Genomic DNA, 25,681 nt, shown 5'->3' on the forward strand with positions numbered 1-25,681 from the left:
ATCTCTGCCATGGCAGTCATGTGTCACAGGGGAGAGATCAAATTACAACTTGTGATTGGACTACTAATGAGGGGGGGATTAGACAGGCTAAACTCTCTAAACTATATACATACAGTGTGCATTTCTCTATGTTTCCTGTGCAAGTTCAGGTCCAGAGGGATTAGACAGGCAAAACTCTTCATATGCATGCTGGGTGCTGTTTTCCTTCTGTCCTGTGCAAGAGTACAGGTCCACTTTAACTTTCCCGGACCGCGCCCGATGTCATGCAGCACCACCGCAAGTTGAACCACCACACCGCCGCTACCGAGATCCAGGAAGAAGAGAGGAGACGGGGATCCGGTTGGCCAGCTGGAAAGTCCTGGAGTCCCGCTGGACAGCGCCGATCGCGTGCGGGACCTGGGAAAGCAGCTGGAGCTTCTACTTAAGCTACGCTTACCGCTCCTGGCTACTAATTCTTAGCCCGGGATTACCGCCAGGGAGGTTAATTAATGAAAAATCCTGGTGGTGCTAGGTGCACGCCATACAATTTTCTGTCAGATTTACCTGCCAGATTGATTATTTCCAACATGTCCAATCTGAATTTCGAACGATTTTCCAATCAATTTTTCAATCGATTTTCATAGAAGTGAATGGAAATTGATTAAAATTCAGATCGGACTTTGAAAATAATTGATCTGGCAGGTAAATCTGCCAAAAAATTGTATAGTGTGTACCTAGCATAAGAAGCTTAAAACGTGGTAGAGATGTTAGACTGTGAGGCCAGATGATAGAAAAATGATGCAAGAATTCTGCAGAAAAACTGTTAATACTATTTAAATATGTAAAATAAATCCCAGCACCCCTCCTGACACACAGACTACCTAAAAAAGGATCAGAACCCCCAACCAGCAGCACACTACACAGCAAAATCCCTGCCCCTCCCTATATCAGCCCAGCCTAGGGATCGTCAATGAGATTCAAATAATCCTGAGCTGATGCAGATTTTATGCATCCCGAGAAGTGGCCACACAAATGCTGCAGTGCCTGCATTCCACTGGTCCACTTTCAATCCGTGTAAGGGTAGGAACACACTAGGCAGATCGCATAAGCCTTTTCCACTATGTGCTATGGAAAAGGCATATGCAATTCTGCCTAGTATGTTCCTACCTTAAAACCGGCATCAACTCGGAATTCATTGCATCTCACTGACCACTTCTAGTCCTGATCACACACACTACAGATAGATATTATTATTATGTATATGCTGCTGACATCTTTTCCAGCATTTTTCAGAGTACATAGATGAGGCCTGATGCACTAAACTAAGGTAAGATTTCACCATTACTACCGCTGACAGCAGAGATGGGGCCCTAGGTATGGTAGTAGATTTGGGCCCTCTTGTGGTTCATTTGGTAAGCTGAAGTTGAGAGAGGTCAGAGAAGGTAGCTGGTGGCATACCTATGAAATCACCGCCGGGAGACTTGGGCACAGGATATAGCCAGTATATGGCTAGCCCTGCTCCTGCACAAGTCCCGGCGGCGTAAATTACTATTCCCCCTCCAGGTCCACGTGGACGGTGGGGAATGATGTAATTCGGCTTCCAGCTATTGCTATTTGTATTATCTGCTTATTGTTGGTAATATCAGCCCATATTTAAAAATTCTACATGTCCTTAGTAATATCTGCACATTGTTGGTATTCTCTACGTGTCTATGGTAATATCTGCATTATCTTGTTTTTAATGAGAAAAAGGGGTTGTGATGTGAGGGGTGTGGCCTGTGGTAAGGGGTGAAGTTTAGGGTACCAGAGCTCATGTGCCTGTAGGCTCCTGAGCTGTAAATCTGGCCCTGAATGGAGTATAAAGGTCACCTTTAGAGAGGGTTAACACTTTTCCTTGTATTTAAAGGACAACTGAAGTGAGAGGGATATGGAGGCTGCCATTTTTATTTCATTTTAAACAATACCAGTTGCCTGGCTGACCTTCTGATCTGTTTGGCTGCAGTAGTGTCTGAATTACACCAGAAACAAGCATGCAGCTAATCTTAATGCAGCTAATCTCAATAATGTCAGAAACACCTGATCTGCAGCTTGCTTGTTGGGGTCTATGGCTAAAAGTATGAGAGGAAGAGGATCAGCAGGACTGCCAGGCAACTGGTATTGTTTAAAAGGAAATAAATATGGCAGCCTCCATATCCCTCTCGCTTCAGTTGCAAAAAGTTCAGATTGACTTACCTGGGGCTTCTTCCAGCTCCCTGCAGGTTATCAGTTCTCTCAGAATCATCTCCAGTGTGCTGCTGACCTTCTCTGAACGATCACAAACTGCACATACACGGCCTAGGCTGCACACCCCCCGATCAGACTCCCATAAATGGGAGCATTCTGCACATCTTTGTGAACTGCGCATGTGCAGAGTGCAATCAAGGACACATGTGGACAGGACCACGCCTGCACCACAGCTAGAGCTCCAGATCTCTCTGAGGGCACACTGGAGGCGGTTGGGATAACTCAGAGGGAACTGATAGACTGTGGGGGGGCTGGAGGAAGCCCCAGGTAAGTAAAACACCACATTTTTTCCCCATCTCCTTTAGGGCCTCTTTCGATTCAGCCCAAATCTAAGCCAAATCTGCAGGGTTTCCCTGCTTGCAAGCTGCACAGGGAAATGCTGCCTATCTTTGCTGTCCGGATCGTGCTTCTGTGGGAATCTGGTCGGCATACTGCAGATTTCTACAGCCCGCAGCTGAATCACTATAGCCATGCATGGCACGGCTTAGCAACTTAGGCTGTGGTTAAATAGCAAAATGGAAGTGGGCAGGGAACAGTGAACGCAGACATAGAGTGCTGCCCATAATTATTCATACTACTTCTTCTAGCTGCCTGCCTTTAAAAAGGCCGCTAGTGCGGCGAAACATGTTGGGCATTCTGGCAGCTATCTCCTCCTCTGGCACTTACAAATGAGCCACTCCATGTCCCAGCACTCGGATCCTCTTCATGAATGACAGGATGGTAACTATAAAGCTCCACATGGCTTGCTTACAATCTGCTGGCTTTTGAACTTTGCTCCTGGCATGTCTCATTGCGCTTCATCTTTCAAGCTTACGCTGATGGTTATTTATCCCTGCGATTGGGGGACTGTGAGAGCTACTCTGTGTCTATGTACACATTGGGAACTGCTGCTTTCCATCTATCCCATCTGCTGTCGCGCTTTCGCTGTATGCACTTAGGCCCTGCATGTGAATGTGGAATGCTACACATGTGCTTTTTTGCCTGAATGATTCATGAAATGGCATATGAACTATAACATACCCCTTTATGATGTGGGTGTGAGATCCATTTATAACCAGCCCCATTACTACGTGATTCCATCTATCCAGACCAACCTCCACTCTAAGAGTGTGTCTTCATTAATCATTCCTTGTCTGGACATGAAATTTCAAACCTATTCCATATACCATCAATTGTGGATCCAGTCATTGAAGTGGGACTCGCTTTTTTATTGGGTTTTGTGAGGACTGCAGCCTCATTATCCTGTATATTTTGCCTGAGGAGATTAATCTTTTAGATTTTAAGGGGAACTCTAGCTAGTCAACTATTTATGTATTTGTTTGTATGATTAGATGTGTAGATTAATAAAGATTTTTTTGTAGTTTCTTATGCACCCAAGAGCCAATCTTCTCTCTTTTTTCAGTTCACATAATTATTCATACCCCTGGCAAATTTTGACTTAAAGTTACTTTTATTCATCCAGCAAGTACTTTTTTGATTGGAAATGACATAGGTGTCTCCCAAAAGATAACAAGACGATGTACAAGAGGTATTATTGTGTAAAAGAAAACATTTCTCAGCATTTGTTTACATTTGAGCGAAAAGTGTCCAGTCCAACATTATTCATACCCTTCACATACTGTCATAGTCCGTGGGAAAATCCAAAGTTTTATACCATTCCAAACAGTCCAAGCTGTTCTAAAGCATCCTAATTACCCTGATTTATTGGAAACAACTGTTTTAATCAACTCAACAGGTAAAAAACAGAAGCGCTCTGCAGATGGTTTGTGGACAGACATGGCTAAGACAAAAGGAGCTCACTGAGGACCTGCGGCTGCGCATTGTGGCAGCTCACAAGTCAGGAAAGGGCTACAAGGCCATTTCTAAATGTTTTGAAGTTCCAGTGGTTACAGTGCAAAGTATTATAAAAAAATACAAGATGTTCCACACTGTGGAAAATCTCAGAGGACGTAGTTGGAAGCCAAAAGTGACACCTGTGCTGGCCAGGAGGATAGTGAGAGAGGTGAAAAAGAATCCAAGGATCACCACCAAGGCCTTCCTGGTGAATCTGGGCTCTGCTGGTGGCAATGTCTCAAAGCAGACAATCCAACTGACAATGCACACTGTCAAAATATCTTTAGATAAAATACTGTAGTATAGTTCCACCCCAACAAATAGGCACTTAAAATATACAAAACAGTCTCAAGACTACAGGGTTTTTGTAGGAACAGCAAAAAGTCTTTATTCTTCAATAGTACAAATTCTTCTTGATTGCAGTCAATAAATGTAGATAGTTCATGCAAAGATCCACTATACAGAACAAAAGCTGCCTGACACGTGTTTCATGGCCAAAAGCCGCTTCCTCAGAGGCACACAATTATGTAGATATCTGTACAAAAATATAACATACATACAAAAAACGTTTACAAAAAAAACAAAAAACATTTTGGAGTGGCCCAACCAGAGTTCTGACTTGAATCCAATTGAGAATCTGTGGAGGGAGCTCAAGTTCAGGGTAACGGCAAGAAGACCCTCCAACTTGAAAGATTTGGAGCTCATTGCTAAAGATGAATGGGCAAAAATACCTGTGGAGACATGCAAAAGCTGGTCTGCAATTATAGGAAGCGTTTGATTGTTGTAATAGCCAGTAAAGGCTTTTCTATTGATTATTGAGAAGGGTATGAATAATTTTGGACTGGACAATTTTTACTGAAATGTAAATAAAAGTTGAGGAATGTTTTTTTTTTCACAATAATTCCTCTTGTACATCGTCTTATTATCTTTTGGGAGGCACCTATGCAATTTCCCGTCCAAAAATTACTTGCTGGTTGAATAAAAGTAACTTTACAATTTGCCAGGGGTATGAATAATTATGAGCAGCACTGTACCCATTCCACGGTCCATGTGACGGAGGTGTGGTCTTCTCTGTAACTGATAAACAGGAAGTAGTGTCAGGTGCTTACAGAGGAGAACCTCCGTTGCATGGAACACGGAAGTATGTCCGCGTTCACTGTTCCCTGCCTGCTTGCTGCTGTCATGATTATAAGGAGTGCAATAAAAATTGTAAAAAAGAAATTAGGCAGGCAAAGATTGAAGCTGAAAAACAAATCGCTAAGGATATCAAATCTAACCCAAAAAAGTTTTACAAGTACATTAACTCTAAAAAAAGAAAGGTTGACTGTATAGGACTCCTAAAGGATGAGGATGGGAACTCAATGGTGGATGACCAAGGTAAGGCAGAGTTATTAAATGCTTTCTTTGCTTCTGTCTTCACAAAAGAAACAGCACTGTTGCAAACTACAGAGGCGGAAGAGTCTCAATCTTCTAACTGTAATATTAAATACTTAACGCAGGAAGAAGTGAAGGCAAGACTAAATAAATTAAAAATAGACAAGGCACCTGGCCCGGATGGCATGCATCCTCGGGTCCTAAGGGAATTAAGTTCAGTTATAGATAAACCCCTTTATCTTATCGTTTGTGACTCTCTTGCAACTAGCAGAGTCCCAGTGGATTGGCGTACAGCCCACGTTTTCCCATTATTTAAGAAGGGCAAAAAATCTGATCCAGGAAATTATAGACCTGTAAGTTTAACATCAGTTGTATGCAAACTATTTGAGGGGTTACTAAGAGATACTATACATGACTTCATAGTAGAAAATAATCTTATTTCTCAGCATCAACATGGGTTTACTAAAGACAGGTCCTGTTTGACTAACATGCTCAGCTTTTATGAGGTAGTGAATGCTAATATGGATATTGGGAATGCTGTAGATGTGATATACTTGGACTTTGCAAAGGCCTTTGACACTGTTCCCCACAAAAGTCTGGTGCAAAAGTTGAGGATGCAAGGACTGGGGAAGAGTCTGTGTTCATGGATAGGGAACTGGCTAATGGACAGAAAACAAAGAGTTGTGGTCAATGGATCGTACTCAAAATGGGAGACTGTTAGCAGTGGGGTCCCACAGGGGTCTGTTCTGGGTCCAGTGCTCTTCAATTTATTTATTAATGACCTAGTAGATGCAGTAGTGAGCAATGTTGCTATTTTTGCAGATGATACAAAATTGTGCAGAATCATCAACTCTCAGGAAGATAGTGTCATATTGCAACAGGATCTGGATAGGATGGCTATATCGGCACATACATGGCAGATGAAATTCAATGTTGACAAATGTAAGGTCATGCATTTTGGACGTACTAATGGTCTAGCACCATACAAAATAAATGGGATACAGTTGGGGACATCAAACTTGGAGAAGGACTTAGGAGTACTCATTGACAACAAGTTAAATAATCGTACTCAATGCCAAGCAGCTGCAGCTAAAGCTAACAAAATTTTGGGATGCATTAAAAGGGAAATAAAAACTTGAGATGCTAGCATAATATTGCCCCTGTTTAACTCTCTAGTAAGGCCACATCTGGAATATGGAATTCAGTTCTGGGCACCACATTACAAAAAAGATATTGCAGTTTTAGAGCAGGTGCAGAGACGAGCAACAAAATTGATGCGTGGGATGGAAGGTCTCACTTATCGAGAAAGGTTAGATAAACTGGGTTTATTTAGTCTAGAGAAAAGACGCCTTAGAGGGGATCTAATTAACATGTATAAATACATCAGAGGGCAATATAATACCTTGGCGGATGAGCTTTTTGTCCCTAGGCCTTCTCAAAGGACTAGAGGACATGATCTGCGCATGGAGGAAAAACGTTTTAGCCATTTATTTAGGAAAGGGTTCTTTACAGTTAGAGTGATTAAGATGTGGAATGCATTGCCACAGGAAGTCGTTATGGCAAACTCTATACCTGCATTTAAAGGGGGCTTAGATGCTTTCCTTGCGTTGAAAGACATCCATGGATACAATTGCTAGGTAATGCCTAATGATGTTGATCCAGGGATTTTATCTGATTGCCATCTGGAGTCGGTAAGGAATTTTTCCCTTTAGGGGCTAATTGGACCATGCCTTGTAAGGGTTTTTTCGCCTTCCTCTGGATCAACAGGGATATGTGAGGGAGCAGGCTGGTGTTGTACTTTATACTGGTTGAACTCGATGGACGTATGTCTTTTTTCAACCAAAATAACTATGTAACTATGTAACTATGAATGCTGGAGGCGGGAGCATTGAAGGGGGAAACTGAGGTGAGGGAGGTGGGGAGTAGGCTCTCCTATCCGCTGAAGTGTATGGCCTTTGCTCTTCCCTCATGTGCTATGCCCCTTCCTGCCCCCCAAAGCGGCCCGAGGCAGGCCCCTCCACGGCTGCATCCCTTACAGGCGTCATTGTTCCGCCCAGTTTATAAATGTATATAGATTAACCACTTCCGGATCACACTAATTGACTGAATTGACTAATTGACTGAAATCTACGCCCTGTTTGGGACCTGTTATCCCTGCCAGGGCGTAGATTTCAGTTATTTCACCGCATGATCTCCAGCCCAGAGGTGTATCTGGAAGGGAGCACATAGGACCACTGCCATAGGTACCCCTTGTCACTCACCTCAAGTGGTGGGTGCTGTGACGAATAAACGTTTATTCGTCCAAATAAAGTATTTAGAGCCTTATAAAATTTTGACTGTAGCCACTAGTAAAAAGTGACAGCAGATAGAAAAAGGCTTCTTTTAAAAAAGATCAGGGGAACCAGGGGTTAACACAGTTCCTCTCCCTGGTTAAATGTAGCAACTTCATGCTAATTACCCTTGGGCAAGTCAGATACTCCTGTCATCACCAAATTACTTCCTTTCCCAAAGCAAGAATCATAAGATATTGCTAGGGTCCAGGACGCCCCACCAGGCAGAGAGAGAGAAATCTCACACCTACACTGCTCTTGAGACTGTGGGGCACCACAGTGCCTACATGAAAAGAGCCAACCACCAGGGGGTCCTGCTAGCATCCTGCAAGAGGCCACTTAGAGAAAACAGCTGGCTTTTCACTGCCTTAGGAAAACCTTTCTGTGAACTCACAAATATGAAATCCATCTTTTGTCATAAATATGACTTTCCAAATGGGCATCGACCTTTAGAACCCGCTTATTATGAAATTCGGAACAAACCACATGATTGGATGTTTCCGAATTCACGGTAAGCCCTGCCAAAGCAGAGATATTTCGGGGCCACAATTCACTCCAAACCAATTAAGTTTGATATCAATGTTCTTGATAAATTCTGAAAAACCTAAAAATGTTACGAGGTTTAACATAACCTGTACGGTTTTGATGATTAGCACATCTATCATGATTTAGGTATATTCCGGTCTCCAAGAGAAGGGGCTGGTCCCTCTCAAGTTCCAAAGAGGTGTGTGATCCCCACCCTAACACCTCCTTACTGAAGTGAGGGGTATAACTTGACAGAGGGCAGAAAGCCCAATGGCTGCAGGGGGCTGGTAGAAGCCCCAGGTGAGTAAAACTGATTTTTTTTATGTGAGGCTTTAAATATAGGTGTATTTATACTAACCTGGGGCTTCCTCCAGCCCCATGAGGTGTGTGGTCTCCCTCGTCATCCTCTCCGGCCGATCTGACTTCTTATCTCCACCACCGCCAGTAATCTGGATAGCCGTGCTTTTCTGCGCACATGTGGCTAGGCCACACGTGCGCCCCCCACCCCCGCAACGCTACCACTGCCAGGAACACTCTGCGCCTTAGTACTGCGCAGGCACAGAACGCTGCCACAGCCGGGAGCACGACAGGGGCACGTGCGGGCAGGACATGTATGTGCAGAAGCATAAATTATGTCACGCACGTGGGGTGCATGTATGGACGAAGGACAGATCCAGGAGCCAGTGGTGGACATGGATAGGTAATGTATAGTGCACTGGGCACCTGCTGGGGAGGGGGAGATGCATATGGACCATTAGGAAGTGGACAGCATCCGGCCTTTGAAGAGGCGGGTGCGGCATCAAAAGGCCAATTCCGGATCGATTTCAGCATGAAATTAATCGGAAATCAGCCTGTGGTGTATGGATAAGCAGCAGATCACTTTCCAATCAGCTCGCCAGGTCGAGTTTCGGGTCGGCCTCTTCTGCGCTCCATGGCGCGGGTCACGTGGTCTGGCTGATGTCATCAGGACGGTACTGCGCAGGCACAGTAGTTCTGCGCCTGCGCAGTACCTTCCTCATGACGCTGGCTGGACCACGTGACCCGCGCGGTGGAGCGCAGAAGATGCTGACCCAGAACCTGACCTGGCGAGGTCGAGTTCTGCAGTGGAGAAGACCGGGAGCCTCCGGAGCTGCGGTGAGGGCACAGGACGGCTGCCACGGGCTGGAAGAAGCCCCAGGTAAGTGGATTTTTTTTTTATTTGCTTGTACACTTACTTTAAGTAGTTAAAGCCAGGGGCGCCTGACAGGACAGGCAGTAAAAGCAACCACCTGGGGCGCATTGGTTGCCAAGGGCGACGCCGCTGGGCCCTGTAGTGCGCCTGTCAATCACATGCACCTTTGTTTCCATACTGTCCGCAGCTGCATCGCTGTTATGAAGACTCAAACACACCCCCACCTAGGTCCGCCCCAGGGCCCATAGAAACAAAGCACATGTGCTCTGCTCCTCCTATATGGCCACGCCTTCCCCAACACAGGGCCAGTGTGGAGCGGAGCTGCATCGTGCTTTGCCTTTAGACCCGCCCCCTTCCCTGCCGACCAGAAGCAGGGGGAGCATGGATAGACTTCTGTCTCCAGGGCACAGTATCTAGGGAGACGCAGTGCTGGAGGGCCGCTCAGTCTGGGGGTGCCTTTGTGAGCAACCCCAACAAAGTATCAGCAAAACAGCCAGAATGGCATGCGCAGGCAGTGCACGGAACTCAGCAGCTTCCTGCTGAGCTCGTTGAATGTGGTGCCCTGTCCCCCTCCTCTCTCGGCGACATGGCGGCAGATTCAGTGTGATAAAGTCTCACCAGACCAGCAGAGAAAACACTGACACCTTTCCATGTGATCAGAATTACCAGAAAGAGCCTCAATTTGCATATTATTGAGGTCTTGTGAGTAGCTAATGGGTTACAAACATAACACATGCCTGTGATCTGCTCTTTCCCAGCTAGGCAATACATTAACACCAGGCATTCCAAAAATTATCATTCTCACCAAGCATTATAAGCATTATAAGGTTAAAGAGGAACTGTAACGGCAAAACGTCCCCTGGGGGGTACTCACCTCGGGAGGGGGAAGCCTCAGGATCCTAATGAGGCTTCCCACGCCGTCCTCCGTCCCTCGGGGGTCTCGTTGCAGCCCTCCATACAGCCGTGACGTAATATTTACCTTCCTGGCTCCTGCGCAGGCGCTCTGACGGCTGTCGGCTCCGAAGTAGGCAGAAATACCCGATCGCCGTCGGGTCCGCTGTACTGCGCAGGCGCAAGTCTCCGGCGCCTGCGCAGTAGAGCGGACCCGACGGAGATCGGGTATTTCTGTCTATTTCCGAGCCGAAAGCAGCCACAGCGCCCCCGCTGGAGCCAGCAAAGGTAAATATTGAAATTACAGTCGGGCCTGTCGCCGGCTGTTCAGAGGGCTGCAGCGAGACCCCTGTGGAACGGAGGACGGCGTGGGAAGCCTCATTAGGATCCGGAGGCTTCCCCCACCCGAGGTGAGTACCCCCCAGGGGATCTTTTTGAAGTTACAGAGTCTCTTTAACAACAAATATGCTCTCAAGGTGATGTGGTGGGCTTACAGGCTTTAATCACAGTAGGCAGAAGCCCTATTGTTGTGTAAAACGCACGCATTTTTGCTGATGAAAGTCAGGACTCATTCATTTATTTGTTTGTGCTCAAATTTCTGTTTTGATCTGCAGGGGGCATGGTACCTGCGTTTGATCTGTGGGGGGCATGATATCTGCATTTGATCTGCAGGGGACATGGTACCTGCGTTTGATCTGCAGGGAACATGGTATCTGCGTTTGATCTGCAGGGGACATGGTACCTGCGTTTGATCTGCAGGGGACATGGTATCTGCATTTGATCTGTGAGGGGCATGATATCTGCATTTGATCTGCAGGGGACATGGTACCTGCGTTTGATCTGCAGGGAACATGGTATCTGCGTTTGATCTGCAGGGGACATGGTATCTGCATTTGATCTGTGGGGGGCATGATATCTGCATTTGATCTGCAGGGGACATGGTATCTGCGTTTGATCTGCAGGGGACATGGTATCTGCGTTTGATCTGCAGGGGACATGGTATCTGCGTTTGATCTGCAGGGGACATGGTATCTGCGTTTGATCTGCAGGGGACATGGTATCTGCGTTTGATCTGCAGGGGACATGGTATCTGCGTTTGATCTGCAGGGGACATAGTATCTGCATTTGATCTGCAGGGGACATGGTATCTGCGTTTGATCTGTGGGGGGGAATGATATCTGCGTTTGATCTGCAGGGAACATAGTATCTGCATTTGATCTGTGGGGGGCACATGGTATCTGCTCTTGATCTGCAGGGGACATGGTATCTGCTCTTGATCTGCAGGGGACATGGTATCTGCGTTTGATCTGTGGGGAGCATGATATCTGCATTTGATCTGTGGGGGGCATGATATCTGCGTTTGATCTGCAGGGGACTTGGTATCTGCATTTGATCTGCAGGGGACATGGTATCTGCATTTGATCTGTGGGGGGCACGGTATCTGCATTTGATCTGTGATCGCTAGGACGCTTTTACGCATGGATGCTATTGAGAATCTTATGCGTACATTTTTACGCATTGCTAGGACGCTTTTACGCATGGAAACGGATGACGTCATTCGTTCCGTTTTTCAGCAGTACGCTTCTCGCATTGCCCCCTGGGAGATTGGGAGGAGCGTTATGACATTGCTGTGGTTTCCCATCAGGTCCTCCTGACTTGGTAAGTGCTGATTGGCCATTGGGGTTATGACACTTTTCAAATCATGCTGTGATAACGGCTGCTGATTTACATATCTGTTTCCCATCAGGTCCTCTCATTATGCTTTGCCCTGTGATTGGATACTTATGCTTTTTTGTATTGTGATGTTATCTGATTGGTCCATGTGACCCTATTGAAACTGTATATAAATGCCTTTATGTTTGCTACCTCTTTTGAGTGAGCCTATACAGCTTGAGAAAGGAGCTTGTCTCCGAAACAGCGTCTGTCGCTGTCACTGGGCGCTATCTTTATGCAATAAAGAGCTTGAATACATCCACGTGGTGCTGCTGATCTCTTCAACCTTTGATCTGTGGGGGACATGGTATCTGCGTTTGATCTGTAGGGGGCATGATATCTGCGTTTGAGCTGCAGGGGACATGGTATCTGCATTTGATCTGCAGAAGACATGGTATCTGCATTTGATCTGTGGGGGGCCTGGTATCTGCATTTGATCTGCAGGGGACATGGTAGCTGCATTTGATCTATGGGGGGCATGGTATCTGCGTTTGATCTACAGGGGACATGGTATCTGCATTTGATCTGTGGGGGGCATGGTATCTGCATTTGATCTGCAGGGGACATGGTATCTGCATTTGATCTGTGGGGGGCATGGAATCTGCATTTGATCTGCAGTGGACATGGTATCTGCATTTGATCTGCAGGTATGGTGTATGGTAAAAAATATGTCTGAACTGATTTGTGAAAACATGGTATCTGAACATGCTCTGAGGTCAGCATGTTATGCTTTTTTTTTATTTTTTTTATTTCACGGACATGGTGGCAGCATGGGAAGGGAAGGAGGGGGGGGGGGTGCCATAGGTTTTCTTGCCTGGAGTGACAAAAAGGCCAGAGGCGCCCCTGGTTAAAGCACTGCAGCAATTCCTAGTGTGTCCCAGGCCTAAAGAGTATTTTAGAAGAGTGTCACTGTCATTTAAAAAAAGTGTAGTGTAGTGTAGTAGTTCTTCTGCATTCTGCTTTATAGATGAATAATTCAGTGATAACATTTGTTTGATAGCCAAATACTTCACCCTTCTACTCAGAAGCGGCCTTAGCGTATGCGGGGCCTGGGGCGAGTGTCACATGCGGGAGCCATAAGTGTAGGCCATATACCGTATCGCCACGTTCATGGGCTTGTCTGCCTTTAATGTAGTATTCCTTATTATTATTGTTTGAAAACAATTATGTCAGCTTAAAGAGACACTGAAGCGAAAAAAAAACTATGATATTATGATATATATGTGTAGTACAGCTAAGAAATAAAACATTAAGATCAGATACATCAGTCTAATTGTTTCCAGTACAGGAAGAGTTAAGAAACTCCAGTTGTTATCTCTATACAAAAAAGCCATTATCTCTATGACTGTCAAAAGTGTGGAGAGGGCTGTTATCTGACTTTTATTATCTCAACTGTTAGTTAACTATTTACTTTTCCTCTGGCAGAGGAGAGTTCATTAGTTCACAGACTGCTCTGAAAGAATCATTTTGAATGCTGAGTGTTGTGTAATCTGCACATATTAGAGAATGATGCAATGTTAGAAAAAACACTATATACTTGAAAATAAAAATATGAGAATATTTTCTTTGCTGCTAATCTTCTAGTAATTATTCATATAACACAACCAATTCATTATATCATTTATTTTTTTTCGCTTCAGTGTCTCTTTAAGGTCACTAAGCCAACCAATATAAAAACAAACATTTGCATGGTGGTTTTAAGTGCGGGGGTGGGGGAGCTCATGCTTCAATTAATTTTAAAATTCTAAGGTTCATGTTTCACAAAATTCACATTGTTGTAGTAACTTTTGTCTTGCAAAATTCAGCAATCATGAGTCCCCCAACATGACCAACTCAGCAATCATGAGGCCCCCAACAAGACAAATTCAGCAATCATGAGGCCCCCAACAAGACAAATTCAGCAATCTTGAGGCCCCCAACAAATCATGAGGCCCCCAACAACACAAATTCAGTAACCATGAGGCCCCCAACAAGACAAATTCAGCAGTCATGAGGCACATAAATAGACAGCATTTCACATAAATAGGCAGAATGCCCCCTTAATATGGTAGACACCTCTCACCTGGCAGCAGTTCCCCAAAATACACTCAATCTGACAGCAGTGGTTCCCCAAAAATAGGTAGCCCCAGGTCTATAGGTGTCCCCAGAATAGATGGCCAGCGGTATAGATGTCCCCAGAATAGGTGGCCAGCGGTATAGATGTCCCCAGAACAGATAGCCAGGGGTAGAGATGTCCCGAGAACAAGTAGCCAGGGGTATATGTGCCCAGTATATGTAGTCAGGGGTATATGTCCCCAGTATATGTAGCCAGAGGTATATGTGCCCAGTATATGTAGTCAGGGGTATATGTCCCCAGTATATGTAGCCAGGGGTATATGTGCCCAGTATATGTAGCCAGATGTATATGTGCCCAGTATATGTAGCTAGAGGTATATGTCCCCAGTATATGTTGCCAGAGGTATATGTGCCCAGGACATATAGCCAGGGGTATATGTCCCCAGTATATGTAGTCAGGGGTATATGTGCCCAGTATATGTAGGCAGGTGTATATGTCCCCAGTATATGTAGCCAGGTGTATATGTGCCCAGTATATGTAGCCAGAGGCATATGTCCCAAGTATATGTACCCAGTATATGTAGCCAGGGGTATATGTCCCCAGTATATGTAGTCAGGGGTATATGTGCCCAGTATATTTAGGCAGGGGTATATGTGCCCAGTGTATGTAGCCAGGGGTATATGTGCCCAGTATATGTAGGCAGGGGTGTATGTGCCCAGTATATGTAGCCAGGGGTATATGTGTCCAGTATATGTAGGCAGGTGTATATGTCCCCAGTGTATGTAGTCGGGGGTATATGTCCCAAAATAGGTAGCCAGGTGTCCCCCAGCAGGAGGGGAGCAGCGCAGAGAAGAGGGAGAGCTGTGGGGACAGCGGGGAAGGGCGGACGTCTCCCCCCCCCCCCTCCCTCACCTTAGTGCTCTCCCTCCTTCACTCTCCCCTCCGGAACTAATGTGCGGTGGCTGGCATGCAGCGGGCGGAACTTACCTCCGTCTTAATGCAGGGCCGGCGCGGGATGGATTTGCCACTACTCTGGTCTGGTCCAGACCAGAGCAGCGGCACCAGAACTTCCGGCGCTGGAGTGAGACGGAAGGTAAGTTCCGCCCACTGCCAGCCACCCGTACATTAGTTCTGGAGGAGAGAGCGAGGGAGGGAGAGCACTAAGGTGAGGGAAGGGGGGGGGGCCTTCTCCGCCGCTGCTCTCCTTCCACTGCGCTGCTCTCCTCCTGCTGGCCGCTCCGGCACGTGGCCTGGGGGGGGGGGGGGGCAGCGGGAGGTCAGGTGGCGCGGGGCCTCTTCAAGCGCGGGGCCTGGGGCGATTGCCCCAGTTGCCCTACCCCAAAGGCCGGCTCTGCTTCTACTAGATCGTGCAATAGACATTGTACCATTACTGGGCACCTTTAGTATAGGGATATAGGAATGTAGTGACCAATCCAGTCTTTCTCCCCAGTACACATTATTCCAAGTACCCACTGTAGAAAATGGCAATATGGTGCTAGTCTATTTGTTCTACTCCTGAGGACTCCCAACAAACATCCAGTGCTGCCACCTGTGCAGCTTTCAAAAGCAGTTCAAACTCCAGGAATTCGGGCCACCGAGTGGAATTTTACTTCATATTTTTAGATTAGATGTAAATGTAATGTCTGTTTAGCCAGCTATACAGACAGACTGAATAATAGGTTGTAGATAGGTAGTGATAGACAGCTTTAGGCTATGGACAGTGCGCATGCGCACAGGATTGTGTACGCTGCACAGGAAGGCTCGTGCACCTGTTGCCATGGTGATGTGTTGTTTATCCTCCGGGCAGCGGCAGAGACAGACGCGTCTTCAGCTTCTCCTGGGCTTCTTCTGCAAAATCAGCGACATCCCGGAGAGCCAGACAGGAGACATACCCGACTAGCAGCTTGTACAGGAGTGACGCTCCCCCTTGTGGCCAGAGATAGAAATTGTTCTCCCTGTGTAATCAGGTATTTCGAGTCTGTTTTTACATAACGAAAAATTGTCATTCTAGCACGTGACCCTAACAAGGCGCTGCTGAGGCATTATAGCTGCACTGAGGTATTATAGCTGTATGTAATGACGGATACCAGGGAAGATAGATCCCGATAAACAGCGGGGACATGTGACAGGCAATGGGGCAGTGACAGGCTATGGGTCAGTGTATATGGAAAGGGGAGGGCTTCGATCACGGCAGCTGCGGAACGCATGGTAACCTGTACACTAGAGATGGGAAGTTCGGATCTTTTCAATGATCCGGATGATTCGAATCCGATCATTGAAGAGATCCGGATCTTTGATCCGAATCTCGGATCATTTTCCTACCGGAAGCATTCGGGGGTGAAATGAACAGCAGGACAGGTCTGTGGACAGGAGAAGGGGAGGGAGTGGACACACAGAGAAGGGGAGAAGATGGACAGAGGGCAGGGAGTGGACAGAGATGGGAGGAGGGACGAGCAGAGAGCAGAAATGTTTGCACACAATACCCACATGATGCAATCATATGCTTTACATATATTTCACCTATATGCTCATCTGTACACTTTGAAAGAAAAGGTCGCACAGTGAAAGAAAGCATTCCCAGAAGTGAACTGCAGCTGTTTAGTGCCGAGTGCAGGAGGATCATATTGCCTTTCAATCACACTGTCTGAAAAGTTACTGAGCTGTGCTGAGCCAAACGTTTCCAATGTGATCACTGTGCAGCACTACGGAACAGCCAGCCTATAATGAGCAGCACGTTATAGCCAGTATGTGTGCTCTACACATATCTGGCAGTGGCACCCATGTCCCCTCTACCTCTCTCATCTACCTGTGGCTGCAAGGCTGGCTCCCCTCCAACTCAGCGATCCATCCCTGCTCTGCTTCCAGGACCCCGCTGCCCGCTGAGAGGGGGCGTGTCGCTCCTGGCCCCGCCCCTTTTGCGATCCGAATCACTCATTTTGATGATTCGGATGATCGACTCATAAAATAGATTCGGATCAAAGATCTGAATCGTTCATGATCCGGACAACACTACTGTACACACTAGGGATTGATTCAGAAACCCGTGCGCGTGCTAAACAGTTATTTAGCATGTGAAGTGCCGCTCGCGGACTCGTGCCGCTGATCGCGTGCAAAAGTCCTTGTTATCGCAGGCAAAAGTCCGCGAGCGGCACTTCACATGCTAACTGTTTAGCACGCCCTGCTTGTGAATCAAGCCCATATTGCTCCGGGGAGATGATAGCGGAAGCGGCAGCAGAGGTCCGTGTATCTAGTCTCTCCCAGCTCCATCAGCATCATACAGAAACACGACAACCGTACACAATTCTTCGTGTTCATTAGTGTTGTCCGGATCATGAACGATTCGGATCTTTGATCCGAATCTATTTTATGAGTCGATCATCCGAATCATCAAAATGAGTGATTCGGATCGCAAAAGGGGCGGGGCCAGGAGCGACACGCCCCCTCTCAGCGGGCAGCGGGGTCCTGGAAGCAGAGCAGGGATGGATCGCTGAGTTGGAGGGGAGCCAGCCTTGCAGCCACAGGTAGATGAGAGAGGTAGAGGGGACATGGGTGCCACTGCCAGATATGTGTAGAGCACACATACTGGATATAACGTGCTGCTCATTATAGGCTGGCTGTTCCGTAGTGCTGCACAGTGATCACATTGGAAACGTTTGGCTCAGCACAGCTCAGTAACTTTTCAGACAGTGTGATTGAAAGGCAATATGATCCTCCTGCACTCGGCACTAAACAGCTGCAGTTCACTTCTGGGAATGCTTTCTTTCACTGTGCGACCTTTTCTTTCAAAGTGTACAGATGAACATATAGGTGAAATATATGTAAAGCATATGATTGCATCATGTGGGTATTGTGTGCAAACATTTCTGCTCTCTGCTCGTCCCTCCTCCCATCTCTGTCCACTCCCTGCCCTCTGTCCATCTTCTCCCCTTCTCTGTGTGTCCACCCCCTGCCCTCTGTCCATCTTCTCCCCTTCTCTGTGTGTCCACCCCCCTCTCCTTCTCCTGTCCACAGACCTGTCCTGCTGTTCATTTCACCCCCGAATGCTTCCGGTAGTAAAATGATCCGAGATTCGGATCAAAGATCCGGATCTCTTCAATGATCGGATTCGAATCATCCGGATCATTGAAAAGATCCGAACTTCCCATCTCTAGTGTTCATGTGGGGATTAGGACGGAGATCCAAGTCTCCTATCTTCTATGTAATCTGTAATGTTACCAGATCGCCATCTAGTGACCAGTTGTAGAAATTAACATGAAAATATACTGTTTATTAAATACTCTGACAATGATAAAAATGAAAAGGGAAGGTTCACTCACATACACAGAAAATATCCACTTTTTTGTAGGCAATCACTTGTTTGTAATGCATGCGTCACTCAAAGTCCACTGACAGCAGCTGTCGGATACGAGAATTGAACACAGTGTGCATTTTTATGCTTTTTGTTAAAAGTAATTTAATTTTAAAAGATACCAGAGCATAACTAGTAATGATTAAAAATCGTGTTGTGCTAGTGGGAGGGCGTCAGCCTTCACTTACCGCTCCCTCTGTTTAAAGATGTGTGCCTCCATTCTTCTGTTTCAGACCTTGATTGCGGCTCCCGACCCAAGCATCCACTATGGAAATACTGCGCTGAACAGTATTTCCCTTCTTCTACACCGTGAACGCGCTCCTACGTAATCGCTAGAAGCGCCACAGCCCTTGGCAGCTCCTGCTGTGAAGACGCGCTGGCTGGCAGGGAGCCAAAGAAGGTGGGAGGAAGCGAGCGAGCAAGCGCGTCTAGCGATGACCTAGGAGCTCGTTCACGGGGAGAAGAAAGGAAATACTGCTCATGCGCGGCGCAGTATTTCCACAACGGGGGAGGGGGGGGTGTGAAACAAGAGAATGGACGGGCGCATCTTTGAACTGAGGGTGCGGTAAGTGAAGGCTGACCCCCCCCCCCCCCCCCCCCCCATCACTAGCACAACATGATTTGTAATCTTTACCATTTGGGCTCAGGTATCCTTTAAAAGTTTTGAACAGTGTGAAGGTGGCCACACACCATGCAATAAAATTATCCAATTTTATGGCAATTCGATAAAAATGATTGTTAGGAGGTAAATTTCGGCGTCCTGATGCTCCTGATTATTGGTAAAAGGGGACAATTTGCCCAAACAGGCTTACAAAGCTTGTCTGTGGAAATTGCCCCTCTTGCCGCTAACTGGGCGCCTTCGGTTGCCAAAATTTACCTTCATAGCCGCATAACGTGGCTTTGCAGAGGAGGGGGGGTTAGCTTTAGGAGGGGATTTAGGTTTAGGGACCACCAGGGTAGATTAGGTTTAGGCACCACCAGGGGGAGTCTTAGGGCTAGGCACCATGGGGGGGGGGGGGGGAGGGCTTGAGTTGAATTGGACACCACCGGGAGGAAAGGGGGGGGGGGGTGTCTTAGGGTTAGTCAGCAGCAGGGAAAGGTTCTGTGTGAGAGTAGGAGTAGGTTTAGCCATATAAGTAGAATATCGGTATTTTCCGAAATTTTCCTATCAAAATGCAGTAGTAGAATATCACTTAGTTTAGCGATATTTTACTAGCAGCAATCCCCTGCACCCTTTTTTCCAGGTGTCTTTTATACATGTGTACATCTTTCACAGTAGCTGTTTTTAATAATTATTACTTTTTCAATCTCTTGCATTCTCTTAGCGCTTCAGCATCATTTTTTAGGAAACTTCTTTTTATTGAAAAGCATGTTTGTTTAAAATATACATTGCCACTTAACGAAAAAGAACATATCAGGCCCCTGATTCAGACCATCTAATGAACTCCGTCCCTAGTGTGCCTTTTAGTAGTTCTATAGAGTACCATTTAGTGAGTGCAATGCTATGTTTACTTTTGTTATATTTGTACTTTTATTGTATATATTATACTTTCATTAATTGTGTTTATTCTATTTGCCCTGTGTGTTATCCTTTGTTGGTAATGCCATGGCAGGAGCTGTGGAGGGAGAAGAGTCGGGGCTGAGGACTGAGCCTTGGGGGACTCCAACAGTCATATAAATCCCTTCTGCAATCAGAGAGATTCCAATTAAGATTTGTTTCATAGCCAGATACTGACCACTGGGTTCTAAAACATAATAATTTGTTGTTATAAATGCTATCCTTACTATGTGTACTTATTGTTTTTGTACTTTTATTGTATACATTATACTTTCATTAATTGTATGCATTATATTTACCTTGTGTGTTGTTGTTTGTTGTAAGTGCGATGTCACCTAATAAAATGTCGAATGTGCTGCTTCAAAGTGAAAAATACAATACATACCTGAACAATATAAATATAAATTAAACACATGCAAAACTCCGGGTTGTTTTCTTAAAGGACTTCCGAGCCCAAATAGGTAAAAAAAGAGAAGTACATTAATCACTTTTAAATGCACGGAGGACGCCATCCGCGCCCTCCGTTCAGTTCCGCCGGGTCCCCGCAGTGTGATAGCCCCCCGTGCCGCTACCGACCCCACGGACGGGGTCGGGCTCCCCTTCCTCTCCTAAGATGGCCGCCGGAGCTGGCCGCAGCTGCGCAATCCGCATACACGTTACTGCGGCTGCGCAGCTCTAGGGCCTCCCGCCTCGATCCACGCTACTGTGCGTGGATGGGGGGGAGGGCCCTAGAGCTGTGCAGCCGCACTAACGTGTATGCGGACTGCGCAGCCACGGCCAGCTCTGGTGGCCATCTTAGGAGAGGAAGGGGAGCCCGACCCCGTCCGTGGGGTCGGTAGCGGCACGGGGGCTATCACACTGCGGGGACCCGGCGGGAGGACACGGATGGCGTCCTCCGTGTATTTAAAAGTGATTAAGGTACTTCTCTTTTTTTACCTATTTGGGCTCGTAAGTCCTTTAAGAACTTAAGATGGTGGTAAAAATGAACACAATAGTGAGCTATTGAAACATTGGAAAAACATTTTTGTTAGTAAGCTGCAAGAAGCACAATGTCTTATGTACACACATATTATAAAATGTAACCATATTTTAGCAAACACATTTTCTGAAAAATTATGATTACAGTGGGCATATGTATTGTCCCGCCGCCGGTGAGCTGGGTGCAGGGTGAGCAGAATGATGGCTCTCCCTGCTGCCGCTCAAATCCCGCCGGTGTTAAATACTATCACCCTCCGAGTTGTAGCAACTTGAAGGGAGATGTAATTCCGGGTCTGGCAATTGCTGGATCCCTGAATTACCCTGGCGTGTGGCGCTTAGCTTAGGACTAGTGCTATGACGGCGCTCAGCAGCAAATGCTGGTTGCCACCATATTACTAGTGCTATGCCACGCAAGGGTAATTCAAGGATCCAGCAATTTCCAGACCCCAAATTAGGTGCCAAAATGACCTGCTTCGTTCAGTAGCGATTGGGTCTTAGTAAATTGATGACTGCACTATAAACAGTACTGTGCATGTTTGTTACAAAATAATAATAATAATAATTATTATTATTATTAATGATAATATTTCACATATTAATTAACCCTACATATACCACTATTAATATCTCAGTCTGTTTGGCCAGCTATAGAAAGACAGAGTGAAGAATAGGTTGTAGATAGGTAGTGATAGACAGCTTCAGGCTATGGACAGTGCGCATGCGCACAGGATGGTGTATGCTGCACAGGAAGGCTCGTGCACCTGTTGCCATGGTGATGTGTTGTTTATCCTCGTGCAGCGGCGTGTTTATCCTCCGGGCAGCGGCAGAGACAGGCGCGTCTTCAGCTTCTCCTGGGCTTCTTCTGCAAAATCAGCGACATCCCGGAGTGCCAGACAGGAGACATACCCGACTAGCAGCTTGTACAGGAGTGACGCTCCCCCTTGTGGCCAGAGATAGAAATTGCTCTCCCTGTGTAATCAGGTATTTCCAGTCTGTTTTTTCATAACGAAAAATTGTCATTCTAGCACGTGACCCTAACAAGACGCTGCTGAGGTATTATAGCTGCACTGAGGTATTATAGCTGTATGTAATGACGGATACCAGGGAAGATAGATCCCGATAAACAGCGGGGACATGTGACAGGCAATGGGGCAGTGTATATGTGAAGGGGAGGGCTTTGAACAAGGCAGCTGCGTTCCGGTTGCCATGGTAACCTGTACACACTTAGGGCTTGATTCACAAATCCGTGCGCGTGCTAAACAGCATGTGAAGTGCCACTCGCGGACATGGGCCTCGATTCATAAAGCATTCCCGCATTCGGAAATGCAAAAAAACGCTCACTTTACCGACCACACACCAAAATATGCATTCATAAAGGCTTTTTCCGCATGAAAAGCCGACATTTGCGAGCAGAGTGATCAATCACCGCCTTGCGCAGTGATTATCACAGCAACAGTAACAAATGTCAATTCATAAAGATTAGAGGTAGCGGTATGCGGACGGGTATTACCGCTACCTCTGATGTGGCGAGAAGCGTGCGGAATCCGTTGCAGTGAATGGGACAGACCTCCCAAGCAGCTGCAGAGAGAACACCGCACGGAGGGATTCCGCCTGCTTCCCCTGTTTCCGCACGTCTCCCGACAGCCTAACGCCTGCCTACAGCGGAGTATCTCTGCACGTATATCACAAGTAGCTAAATTTTTATGAATTACCACCCTGAAGGCGGAAATACCGACAGCGGTGTTTCCCCGCTCGACTTTCCCCGCTCGCAGGCAGTTTTATGAATCGAGGCCATGGTCTGCATTATCGTGCGCAAAACTTCACGTGCTGTTTAGCACGCGCACGGGTTTGTGAATCAAGCCCATATTGCTCCGGGGAGATGATAGCGGAAGCGGCAGCAGAGGTCCGTGTATCTAGTCTCTCCCAGCTCCATCAGCATCATACAGAAACAGGACAACCGTACACAATTCTTCGTGGCCATGTGGGGATTAGGAGTTCCAGTCTCATCTTCTATGTAATCTGTAATGTTACCAGATCGCCATCTAGTGACCAGTTGTAGAAATTAACATGAAAATATCCTGTTTATTAAATACTCTGACAATGATAAAAATGAAAAGGGAAGATTTACTCACATACACAGAAAATATCCACTTTTTTTGTAGACAATCACTTGTTTGTAATGCATGCGTCACTCACAGTCCACTGACAGCAGCTGTCGGATATGAGAATTGAACACAGTGTGCCTTTTTATGCTTTTTGTTAAAAGTAATTTAATTTTAAAAGATACCAGAGCATAACTAGTAATGATTAAAAATCGTGTTGTGCTAGTGGGAGGGCGTCAGCCTTCACTTACCGCTCCCTCTGTTTAAAGATGGGTGTCTCCATTCCTCTGTTTCAGATCTTGATTGCGGCTCCCGACCCAAGCATCCACTATGGAAATACTGCGCTGAACAGTATTTCCCTTCTTCTACACCGTGAACGCGCTCCTACGTAATCGCTAGAAGCGCCACAGCCCTTGGCAGCTCCTGCTGTGAAGACGCGCTGGCTGGCAGGGAGCCAAAGAAGGTGGGAGGAAGCGAGCGAGCAAGCGCGTCTAGCGATGACCTAGGAGCTCGTTCACGGGGAGAAGAAAGGAAATACTGCACATGCGCGGCGCAGTATTTCCACAACGGGGGGGGGGGGTGTGAAACAGGAGAATGGACGGGCGCATCTTTGAACAGAGGGTGCGGTAAGTGAAGGCTGACCCCCCTTCCCCCCCATCACTAGCACAACTTGATTTGTAATCTTTACCATTTGGGCTCTTGTATCCTTTAACAGTTTTGAACAGTGTGAAGGTGGCCACACACCATACAATAAAATGATCCAATTTTATGGCAATTCGATAAAAATGATTGTTAGGTAAATTTCGGCAGCCTGATGCTCCTGATTATTGGCAAAAGGGGACAATTTGCCCAAACAGGCTTACAAAGCCTGTCTGTGGAAATTGCCCCTCTTGCCGCTAACTGGGTGCCTTCGGTTGCCAAAATTTACCTTCATAGCCGCATAATGTGGCTTTGCAGAGGAGGGGGGGTTAGCTTTAGGAGGGGATTTAGGTTTAGACACCACCAGTGTGGATTAGGTTTAGGCACCACCAGGGGGAGTCTTAGGGTTAGGCACCATGGTGGGGTGGAGGGTTTGGGGTAGAGTTGGGCACCACCAGGGGGGGGGGGGGGGTCTTAGATTTAGGTAGCAGCAGGGAAAGGTTCTGTGTGAGAGTAGGTTTAGGTTTAGCCATATGATATAAGTAGAGTATCTGTATTTTCCGATATTTTCCTATCAAAATGCAGTAGTAGAATATCACCTAGCTTAGCGATATTTTACTAGCTGCAATCCCCTGCGCCCTTTTTTCCAGGCGTCTTTTATACATGTGTACATCTTTCACAGTAGCTGTTTTTAATAATTATTACTTTTCAATCCTTTGCACTCTCTCAGCACTTCAGCATCATTTTTTAGGAAACCTCTTGAAAAGTACGTTTGTTTAAAATGTACATCGCCACTTAATGAAAAAGAACATATCAGGCCCCTGATTCAGACCATCTAATGAACTCCACATTCTAGAGTCCCTAGTGTGCCTTTCAGTAGTTCTATAGAGTACCATTTAGTGAGTGCAATGCTATCTTTACTATGTGTACTTTTGTTGTATTTGTACTTTTATTGTATATATTATACTTTCATTAATTGTGTTTATTCTATTTGCCCTGTGTGTTGACGTTTGTTGTTAATGCCATGGCAGGAGCTGTGGAGGGAGAAAAGTCGGGGGCCGAAGACAGAGCCTTGGGGGACTCATACAGTCATATAAATCCCTTCTGCAATCAGAGAGAGTCCAATTAAGATTTGTTTGATAGCCAGATACTGACCACTGGGTTCTAAAACATAGTAATTTATTATTATAAATGCTATCCATACTATGTGTACTTATTGTTTTTGTACTTTTATTGTATACATAATACTTTCATTAATTGTATGCATTATATTTACCTTGTGTGTTGTTGTTTGTTGTAAGTGCGATGTCACCTAATAAAATGTTGAATGTGCTGCTGAAAAGTGAAAAATACAATACATACCTGAACAATATAAATATAAATGAAACACATGCAAAACTCCGGGTCTTTTTCTTAAGAACTTAAGATGGTGGTAAAAATGAACACAATAGTGAGCTATTGAAACTTCGGGAAACATTTTTGTTAGTAAGCTGCAAGAAGCACAATGTCTTATGTACACACATATTATAAAATGTAACCATATTTTAGTAAACACATTTTCTGAAAAAGTATGATCTCAGTGGGCGTATGTATTGCCCTGCCACCGGGGCGCTGGGCGCAGGGTGGGCAGAATGATGGCTCTCCCTGCTGCCGCTCAAATCCCCGGTGGAGTTAAATACTATTCCCCCTCCGAGTTATAGAAACTCAAAGGGAGATGTTGTTCTGGGTCTGGCAATTGCTGGATCCCTGAATTATCCTTGCGTGGGGCGCTTAGCTTAGGACTAGCGCTTTGGCGGTGCACAGCAGCAAACGACGAATCCGGTTGCCACCATATTACTAGTGCTATGCTACGCGCCCCACGCAAGGGTAATTCAGGGATCCAACAATTTCCAGAGCCCAAA

General features: G+C 46.2%; 2 long non-coding RNA genes across 7 annotated transcripts in view; one reads left to right on the forward strand and one right to left on the reverse strand.

The window, feature by feature from the left end:
• The window catches only part of LOC137547132 (uncharacterized), a 155,725-nt gene extending 133,702 nt beyond the window's left edge, over positions 1-22,023 (reverse strand). For 3 of the 6 annotated variants that reach the window (XR_011026496.1, XR_011026495.1, XR_011026494.1), the window contains exon 1: positions 15,925-16,330. This is a non-coding gene — a long non-coding RNA (uncharacterized lncRNA). Of the gene's footprint in view, positions 1-15,924; positions 16,331-16,961; positions 17,028-21,800 lie in introns of those variants that run through there. The other 3 variants (XR_011026499.1, XR_011026497.1, XR_011026498.1) reach the window with 2 other exon arrangements.
• LOC137547131 (uncharacterized) lies at positions 15,931-25,178 on the forward strand. Its single transcript, XR_011026493.1, has 3 exons — positions 15,931-16,122; positions 21,838-22,020; positions 24,812-25,178. It is a non-coding gene; the product is annotated as an uncharacterized lncRNA (long non-coding RNA).
• Positions 25,179-25,681: the final 503 nt, after the last annotated feature.

The sequence above is a fragment of the Hyperolius riggenbachi genome, chromosome 2, assembly GCF_040937935.1.
Source record: "Hyperolius riggenbachi isolate aHypRig1 chromosome 2, aHypRig1.pri, whole genome shotgun sequence".
Taxonomy (NCBI): domain Eukaryota; kingdom Metazoa; phylum Chordata; class Amphibia; order Anura; family Hyperoliidae; genus Hyperolius; species Hyperolius riggenbachi.